General features: G+C 46.3%; 1 protein-coding gene across 2 annotated transcripts in view; it reads left to right on the plus strand.

Moving 5' to 3' along the window:
- Window positions 1–10,068, plus strand: part of Eipr1 (EARP complex and GARP complex interacting protein 1) — a 112,450-nt gene that overhangs the window by 47,133 nt on the left and 55,249 nt on the right. Inside the window, exon 2 of one of the 2 annotated variants that reach the window (XM_026786014.1) lies at window positions 2,463–2,540. The exons of the other annotated variant lie outside the window; for it this stretch is intronic. The gene's annotated coding sequence lies outside the window, so the exon portion shown is untranslated. The remainder of the gene's footprint in view (window positions 1–2,462; window positions 2,541–10,068) is intronic. 2 annotated transcript variants of the gene reach the window in all.

The following is a 10,068-nucleotide window of genomic DNA, read 5'->3' on the forward strand; positions in this document are numbered from 1 at the left end:
GTGATCTGTAAGTTTTTTCCCCTTTAAATAAATAATACCCTATTAATCATAATTCCAAACTGCTGTGGCATTGTTTGTGACTTACTCCTACAGAACGGTGTTTAGTAATTTAGGAGGGTCATTTGCAGGGCTTTGCTGTGGTCAAGACTGTTCTACACCTGTGGAGGCTGAGGGTTTCCTGTGTGGCTGTCTTTGAGGAGATGTGCCCTGCTTCCTTCTCCTGCTTTTGCTCCTTTGTAAGGCTGTAGTCCTTCCGTACATGTATATGTGTGCACAAGCCAGTCCACCTCAGGACTGCCTGTGGACCTCGCTCCTCAAGGACGTGTGCTCTGGCTGCGGATGTCTAGGTCAGCTAACTTCGGGGTGTGTGTGTATGTGTGTGCGCGCGCGTGTGTGTTCATCTGTCCATCCAAACCAGGGGCACCTTGTGTGAAAAGAGAAATGCAGTTTTCTTACCTTTCCAGTTACCAAGTCGACTTCTAGCATGAGTGTGAGCCAAGCCGTGATTTCACATGGGCTAGAATAGATCTAACTAAGTTGTGATCATGGGGGCAAAGACAGGTCGTTTGTCCCCAGTAAGCACTGTCACACCTTGGTGCCAGTTTGCTTATGAGACTGTCTTCCAAGCTCACTCACCTGTTTAAGTTATGGTCCCCAGCTGGCTAAGGAGGCTGGGTCATGAATTTACTAACATCTTGGGGGTTCATAGCTAAGTGAACTATCGGTGACTGGCTTTGTTTGGAGGGAGCAAGGCTTTGGAGGTCTGTCTTTGAACTGTCTTGTCTCTGGTCCTTGCTTTTCTCTCTGAGGTGAGAAACTGAATGGCTGAACTGCTGTGTATTTTCCGCCCCATGTTCACCTTTGTCTCTGGCACACAGAAAACAGCCTGTGACCATGGCTTGAAACCAAGGCAAGTCAATTCTTCTTCCTCTAGGTTGTTTTAGTCAGACAGAGGTGAAAAGAGGAGAAAAGCTAATCCAGGTACCAGTGGGGCTCAGGCAGCCTTTTTTGCCTGCTTGGTTCCAGGAGACAGTTCATCAGTGCTCAGGCCCCAACAGGAGACTGACAAGGAGTACTGTTCAGTGGGGCCTTGCGAGCAGAAATAACCGTGGGAGATGACCAGGATCCAGAAATTGCCCTGTAGTGGAACAGACCGTGCGTCTGCAGAACCCAATCCTGGTTTATAGGTGGATGGGAGGAACCATTCATGTATGTGCAGAACCCAGGCCCTGGGTGGACAGGTGAATGGAATGGGAGGAGCCATCTGCCATCTAGCGTCCTCAGCAGTGGGTCTCTTACTGCGTCCCAGTGGGTGTTGCCACATTGCAGCTGTGTTTGAGGAAGCCTTTCATCAAATTGAAAAAGAGCATCCCCCAAACCAGAAGGCTTGGTTGTTACTGCTAGAATGGTCAGAGAGGAGGCAGACCAATTAGTCAGGAGCACCCTCCCTCCGTGGACACTCTTAGGGAGTGAGCCAGTAGCCATCCTCCTCCTCATCAGTGAGGGAGACTGGTCACTCAAGGTGCTGAAGCACCTGTCCAGGTGAAGCTCTGAGATGTGGGAACGCCACAACCTCCCAGTGCCATGTGTGTGCAGACAAAGCTGTTCCCTTTCTTTCAGGCCTGGGGCCAGAAGAATCCTTTATGAACCATCAGCTAATACAGTTCTTCCAAACTGAACAACCCTCCCTGAGACAGCAGGCGGGGGGAGTGCCACGGTGGAGGATAACCTAGTCCTAGTTCTTCCCAGGGAACCAGTGTCCATGTTTAACTTCTTTGCAGTGTCCTTGACCCATTTGAGGATGTGGGTAACAGTATAAAATGCGTGGGCAGAAAGGGTAACACGAACAGACTGCCGTGCGAGGTGCTAAACAGGCCTACTGGGACTTTGCTGTATAAGACTGGCCATAGGGAAGGATGTCTACTTTCCCCAACTTGAAAAACCACAGGGCAATCAGTTGCACCAGCTCCCCTCTCTATTTTATTTTAAAATGTTACATTTATTCATTTTGTGCATGTGTATATATGAGTGAATGTGTGTGTATGTGTGTGCACGTGAGTGTGCAATTGCTACGGTGTGTGTGTGTGTGTGGAGGTCAGAAGACAACCCATGGGAATCTGCACTCTGTTTATGCCATGTGGGTCCTTGGGACTGAACTCTGGTCATCAGATTTGTTGGCAAGTACCTTTACCCAACTTTATTTTTCTATTTTTTGATTGTTTTTGTTTTTTGAGACAGTTTATCTGTGTAGCCCTGGCTGTCCTAGAACTCATTCTGTAGACCAGGCTGGCCTCAAACTCAGGGATTCATTTGCCTCTGCTGGGGTTAAAGGTGTGTACCATCACAGCCTGGCTATTTTTCTATTTAAAAGAGATTACTAAATGAATAAATAAATGAATTGATGACCCATGGCCTACATGGGAAGTTAAGGTTTATGTTGGGTTTCTCTCTCTTTACCAAAGGGTGCTTGTGAAAGCTGGGCTATGAGCTACAGGCTGCAGCAGGACATAGCCAGCATGAGACTCCCTTTCCAAGTGGAGGTAGGTGTTGATATGAGCTGTGACCTTGGTCCTCAAATGTGTCCCCATCAGTGCCTAGTGTGACACAGCCATGCTCCCCATCTCCATGCAAGGCTGTCCTACTGAGTCCCTTGCATGCTGCTCCCTGCTGGGTGTCAGTTGTGTGTTAGTTACTAGACGTTCCCGTGGCCTGTTACTTTTGGTATCTACCTGTCTCAAGCAAGAACGGGGCAAAGATTCTAATTTTTCCTTTCACTTAATCTTTTCCAAAGTCCTCAGAGAGTGAGACCTGTCTATATTTTGTAGGCAAGGCACAAGGCCTGCAAACTTGCCAGAATAGCTTGCCTGTGGTCACACAACCAATGAGTGGAAGCCAGAACTCTAATGTGCTCCCTGAGATGCCCAGGGGACCCTTTTAACCGTCCTCACACCCTCTTTATACTCGGTGGAACAACTTCCCTCTATTTACTGAGAAAGCTAAGATGTTTTCACGTGTAAATTGTGTCAAGTGGGTATTTTTGTAAGAGGGTGATTTGGTATTTCAGCCTGAGGAAAAATAGTAGAAACCTAAACATGACAGTCTGCAAATCGTTAGATTTTCAGAGAATGAAGGTGTGATTTTTTTTTTTTTTTGCAAGGGTGTTAATTAATTTCTGACATGGCCAAGTGCCAGAATAGAGCTCTGATGTCAGTTTGAAACCTCAGCTCTGAGGTCTGATGCTTCAGTTCATGCTGCGGACTGCTGTTCTCTATAACAAGAACACTCTCCAAAGAGCAAATATAGTTTGACATTTTGTGGATGCCACTGTCCTGTTTGAGGCATTGAGGTTTGCTCTCAAGAGCAGGTGGATGTATGTATCAACCCTGTATCAGTCTTCAGGTTCCATTGCTTCAATTGGCTGGGGCTGAGGCTGTGGCTCCTGTCCTGGGCATGGCATCAGGCCAGGAGTCAGGGTGCCAGTACCGGTGAAGCAGTCATCCTCTTTGTCTGTTCTATGCTCTGAAGACATTTGCATTTTGCATACACTCAGTTTCTAGAAAGACAGACCTTTCCAATAGCCAGCCAAGGTTTCTCGAATCAGGCTCACTTGAGGGAGAGGGCCACCAGCCACCCTTTCTTCAGCTCCCTTAAAGAAGTGGCTATGGGAGAAGGCTCTGGGGGAGCAGGCTAACCTGCGCATGGGAAGTTAGGAGTGGGAGCAGCTGAGCTGGAATTTTAACATTGCTACTTGGTGTCCAAGAGGATGCCCTGGGGGAAGAGGAGAAAGAGAAGAAGATACTATCTCTTTTAGGCCAGGCCTGGAGTTTACCAAACAGACTAAGGCCAGCAAGACTCATTGTTTATTTTTCTGTCTCTGCCTTCCCAGCCTTGGGATGCTTTTTACCCTGATTCTCAGACTGAGACTCAGGTCCTCATGTTGTAACATAACCACTTTACTGAGGTGTTTCCGTTGCTTCAAAGAGAACACTCTTGGCTGCTAGCCTGTGCTGTTCCTTGGTTGAATTTGTCTGTTTCTTGACCTGTTGCTTTCCCGATGTTCTGCAGGTCTGGGGAACTCGGGGCTGTAGATTCGAGAGGACAGGGCCCTGGGCACTGCAGCTCCTTTAGAGGGCTTTCTTGGAGTCATGTTCCCCTGGCTCATGCCTAGAAGCAGAAGCCTGGAGGAGGCAGGGCAGCCATTGCTTGAGTGTTCCAGATCCTGGGGCAGGTGTGTGTGTGTGTGTGTGGGGGGGTGTCACTAGACTCGGACCTGGAGCCAGGCTTCAGAGATGTCCCGAGGCTAATTTCAACTGCAGGTGCATTCCTGAGACTATCTGGAGTGACCAGGGACAGCAATTTCAGGAAGGCTGGGAGGGTGGTAGTGTGGGCCAGAGCAGTTATACTTAGTTTCGTTTGCTCTGCTCAGCTGATCTGCTGAGCAGTGGGGTTCTAGATCAGAACCAGAGAAGTGACGGAGAGCAAGGACTCTTGGTGGTGCTCGCCTCACTTTTCTGTCTTCACTGTAGTCCTTGGGGCTCACACACAAGATGACTGCCCTCACAGAGATTGCATGATTGAGCCAAGATTCTATAAGACACAAGTGGGATCAGATGGAGCACACTGAGTGACCCCACGCACTCAGGAGACACGTAGGCCCTCCCTCACCAACTAAGGCTCCTCAGCTACTGAAGAAGAGGCAGCAAACTGAGAGCAGGTGGTCCCTTCTCCCATAAGCATTAGTGACTCACACAGAGCTACTGCTGTAGGTAAATGTGTGTTCATGTCAGTTGTTGTTTTATTTATTTTTAGATTGTATATGGGTGTGTGGCTCTGTGGGGGTCTGTGCATGGAGGCCATGGCCTTTACTGGAGCTAGAGTCAGAGGCTGTTGTGAGCCTGTTGCCCTCTGCAGGTACCACATATGTACACTCCTAACTGCTGAGTCATCTCTCCAGCTCTGTTTCTCAAAACGTTTATGTCGTCTGTCTGGGATAGCGATCAGGACATTCTGCGGAGCCAAATCTCTTGCATCTCTGCTCCTATTCTTTCCCAACTTTTCCCATAGAAACCATCCATGTTTCCAGGTCTCAGTGCAGTGTATCAAGGAGGCTGTATGGCCTGAATGGACAGGCTGGGGTTGGGGACTCCTGCCCCGTGCTTTTGGTTTCCTTTTGTTTTTGTTTTGGTCTTCTAATTAAGCAGGCCTTTAATAGCTTGCTATTACTGAGATCTTTAAGAGTATTGTACTTCATTTTCACAGATACTCCTCTTTAGTATTTTAAATCAGTATTTAACCAATGCAACACACAGCTGGTATGAATGGAACTTGCTAGTTGAGTGGAATCAGCGGGTGCACCAAGGACTTGGGCTCAGATATTGATAGGATTCATCTTTCCAGAGGAATCAGACAGCCCTGTTGGGATGTTGATACTGTTTCTATAGAGGAAAATTTTAGTGTATAATCATAGTGTCTATGTCATAATTTTATTGTCATCTTGTTCCCCCAGGCGGCTCTTCATGGTATTGCTAAAAGTATAAAATATAACTCTAGAGGAATTTCAGACAGTTGATGTGCCAGTACCGACGTCAGCATCTGAAGTCTAATAATATGGTTGCTCTTGCTATTTCTTTCCCCATACTCATGCTGTTATTGTTAACCTTAGCTGTGCTTACATTTTTGTTCTTTAAGACAATTGGGTTTTATTTTTACCTACTATTTTTGAAGATTTATTTGTGTGTGTGTGTGTGTGTGTGTACAGAATAGGGGCTAGAAGAGGGCATATGATCCCCCGAAGTTGCAGGAAGTTGTGAGTGGCCCCTCGTGGGTGCTGGGAGCTGAACTTAGGTTCCACAAGAACAGTAAGTACTCTTATTTTTGAGCCATCTCTCAGCCCTGGACAACTGGAGCTCAGAGGAAGCTGTCCACCTAGGGCATATCAGCAGAGAGTATTACCTGTGACAAGGGATCCACGGCCTCCAAGTGTTTACAGAGCACCTAGCACCATTCCAGAGATACACAGGGACTAGATCACAGCCGTAGACCAGGTGGCAAACTCCCAATAGAACACTGTTTTGCTTGTGCTGATAGACCCAAAGTTATGGATTGCTGGAGGAAAGGAGATGGTGGCCTGGGCTTCTCCCACTCTGTAAAAGCTGCCTTCAGAGCAGCAGGAAGATGGCCTTCCACCCATGTGGGCTGCCTCTTAGGTTCCTTGTGGAGCAGCATCTCCTGTGGAGGAGAGGGAGGGTCGTGCATTGTGGACCTCTCACGACAGAATCTCAGTACACTCACTGTGGATGGAAATGGAGTCTGTCAGAGTTAGTACTGTATTTCCAATAAATCATCCAGGAAGAATCTTGAAAATTCCATGGTGTCATTGCAGTGGTATCATTTGCAGCAACAGGAAGTAAATAATCCACTCTTGGTCCATTTTCACCCTAAATGGCCATTTTAAAAATGGAGCACATTTGTCTTGAAAGTGTGTCTGTAGGTCCTACTGCTGTCTACCCAGCTGAATGGCTTTCTCACTCTAGTGTGGTCCTTTCATTGCCCACCCTAATGTTTTGGGACAGACCATCAGCACCTGTGGATAGCAGGGTATCAGCTAGCATCTGGCTGGGGCTCCAAGCTCATGCGCTGTCCTCGTGTGCAGCTGTCTGGGCTGCAGTTGCCTTGTTGCCATTGGATGTATAAGAAGTGCAGCATCACTCAGCAGTGCATGGCTTCTGTCTGCTATCCACGGTCAGTTCTCCTTGCTGGGGCTTTATAAAGGAAGTGTGTGCTTTGAAGACACATAATTTCCCCAGTCGCTTCAGCTTTTCTGGGGGTTTTCAGACATTGTAATGCTGGTGTAGACTCTGTTCTGCATGCTTGAGATGTTGGTGAAAAATAAAATGTGATCGTTTGCCAAGTTCTAGATTGAGGTTTTTGGTGCTTTATTTATGACTTTTTATATATTTATGTTTGAGAAAAGTTGTGTTCAATTCTTGTATAGCCTTAAGTTTTATCGTTGAATCTCAATTAATGAAAGGGGTGTTTCTGAGCTGGAGAGATGGCTCAGAGGTTAAGAGTACTGGCTGCTCTTCCAGAGGTCCTGAGTTCAATTTCTAGCACCCGCATGGTGGTTCACAATCACCTGTAATGAGATCTGGGCCCCTCTTCTGGCCTGCAGGTACATATGCAAGCAGAACACTATACATACTAAGTAAATAAATCTTTAAAAAAAGGGGGAGGGTTCAATGGCACTCTGACACCTCCTGTAACATATTTGTTTACAGTTTTATCAAACTTTCTTTGTCCTTAAGTTTTAGGGTAATTTCTCAAACTGACTTAAAACAATTTTTTAAATTTATATGTGTGTTGGTTGGGCTCAAAGGATGGCTCTCCTTTTTTTTTAAATATTTATTTATTTATTATGTATACAATATTCTGTCTGTGTGTATGCCTAAAGGCTAGAAGAGAGCACTAGACCTCATTACAGATGGTTATCAGCCACTATGTGGTTGCTGGGAATTGAACTCAGGACCTTTGGAAGAGCAGGCAGTGCTCTTAACCGCTGAGCCATCTCTCCAGCCCAGATGGCTCTCCTTTGAACCCAACTGCCAATGCTTCATTTTTACAATTGGGAGGAATCCTGAAACTGTATGCTCTCAATCCAGAAGCTCAACATTGTCAGCTTTGCTCTGAATGTGGATCCCTGCTTGATTAACCATTTATCTGTTTGTGTATTTGTTTTTAAGTACATGGAATATTTTGGGCTCATTCACAGTAAATAGAACCCAAAGGTATGATAACTCAGATATATTTGAATTCAGTTTGTCTCCTTTTAAAAAATATTAATTGATGTGTGTGTGTGTGTGTGAGAGAGAGAGAGAGAGAGAGAGTATGCATGTGTGCATGTGTGTGAACAGATGCACATGCGTGCATGTGTGCAGGTCTGCACTTTGTGGGAGCATTCATATTTATATATATATTTTCATTCTTCTCCTCCCATTCCCCTCCCGCTCCCCCACTCACCCTCCACCCTCCTCCTCCAGTCTTTTTTTTTTTTAAATATTTATTTATTTATTTATTATGTATACAATATTCTGTGTGTATGCCTGAAGGCCAGAAGAGGGCGCCAGACCTCCTTACAGATGGTTGTGAGCCACCATGCGGTTGCTGGGAATTGAACTCAGGACCTTTGGAAGAGCAGGCACTGCTCTCAACCACTGAGCCATCTCTCCAGCCCCCTCTTAAGAGATGGCAGGAAGTCCAAGGCCCTCCCCCTCCATCCAGGCCTAGGAAGGTGTGCATCCAAATAGACTAGGGCCCCAAAAGCCAGTACATGCAATAGAAACAAGTCCCAGTGCCATTATCAATGGCTTCTCAGTCAGTCCCCAATTTCAGCCACATTCAGAGAGTCTGGTTTGATCACATGTGGGAGCATTCTTATACTTTGGATAATCTGAGAAAGCCTGCAGTCTCTTCTGGGTGGGAAGGGTTGAAGCAGGCTTTGCATATGTAGCCCTGCCTTTGTCTCTCATGTGCTGGGATTACAGGCACACTTAAAGCCCGTGTTTCTTGGGCATCTTACTGCTCTGCTGACTCTGCAGCCCTCTGTGCAACCTGGAGTATGCTCTTCTGGACTCCCGGTTTCTCTGGAGAAGTAGTCATAGGCTACTTAGGTCTGGCTGTCTTCAAATTTGTCTTCTCTTTGAGGGTGTGCATTTGTCTCTAGCCTGCCCAGGACTGGACTTTTTTGTAATTACACAAATTGTAATTTGGCAATTGTCCTGCTTCCTGACCTGGAGAATTTGTGTATCTCGTTCTTTCCTAACATTTTCTATAAAGATTCTGTAATGTTCAGTCCTTTGAACCACGTGTCTCCCCTGTACCCCAAGTAATTGTGTGGCGGCTGTCGTAACCCCTCCCCCCATTACCCCAGAGTCACCCTGCTCAGTTTTCTGTGCCGTACCAGTGTTTTCTTGACATCTTTATTCTAATCAGTTTTAATCACCAGGAATTAACTTGCCAAGTAAGATTTTTTAATAACTGTAATTTTTATTTTTAGAGACTTCATTTAATTCTAAAACACAAAAACAAATAAACAAATCCCAGAAAAACCTGTGTTAAACTTGATAGTATTGTTTTCTTGCTCACATTTCTATTCCAGCACTCATTCACACGTGCTTAAAATTGTGCTTTCTGAAGTCACAGGGGCTGCAGTTTTATTCTGTCATTTCTTTGGCCAACTCTCACGCAAGGTCACAGTTTTGTTTGTGAGTTTTATCACGTTTCATGTAAGCTCCCATCAGGTTGTTCTACCTCTACAGGAATTGAGAGTGACTTGTGGGTGTGTTCCTCCAGCCACAGCATGTGTTGGGGTCTGGAAAATGCCTGGGGCTGCCTATAGCCTAGGACATGTCTCTCTCCCAGTGTTCTTTTTCCCTCCCTCTCGCCCTCTTTTACATGAAGCAGAGTTATTGCTTCTACATAAGCCGCAAGGGGCAACAGCAGATCTGGATCTGTTTTGCATCCGTCTCCAAAGATTCAGGAGAGCTGTCAAGGCCTGGACTGAAGACACTTCAGAAGGCACAGGCTTTAGTTCTCAGCAGAGGGAATGACAAGGAGAGAGAAGGGATGGGAGGGAGTGGAAAGGGGGCTTGAGAGGTTGAGAGAGAATGGAAAGAGTCTTGTTGTGTGTACCTCTGTACTGTGGCTGGAAGCAGTCAGCCCATCCAGGACTGCATTCCTCAGGTCATGACAAACTTTAAAGGATACCGCATTTCCAAGGGAGGGAGAGGAGCTTAGGTTCCTGACAATCTAAGATGCTGCAGTTCCAGCACATTCCTTTATTTTAATTAAAAGTAGTTAAAATATCAATAGATCTCATCAAGCACTAGGTAGATACATAAGTGATTGTTAGAAGCAGTGTCAGTGGCAAGAGCACAGGCGAGGGCACATTCCAGAGAGCAGAAGAGGAGGGAGGACTGGAGAGCAGAAGAGGGAGGACTGGAGAGCAGAAGAGGGAGGACCGGAGAGCAGAAGAGGGAGGACTGGAGAGCAGAAGAGGGAGGACCGGAGAGC

The sequence above is a fragment of the Microtus ochrogaster genome, linkage group LG3 (assembly GCF_000317375.1).
Source record: "Microtus ochrogaster isolate Prairie Vole_2 linkage group LG3, MicOch1.0, whole genome shotgun sequence".
NCBI classification, from domain to species: domain Eukaryota; kingdom Metazoa; phylum Chordata; class Mammalia; order Rodentia; family Cricetidae; genus Microtus; species Microtus ochrogaster.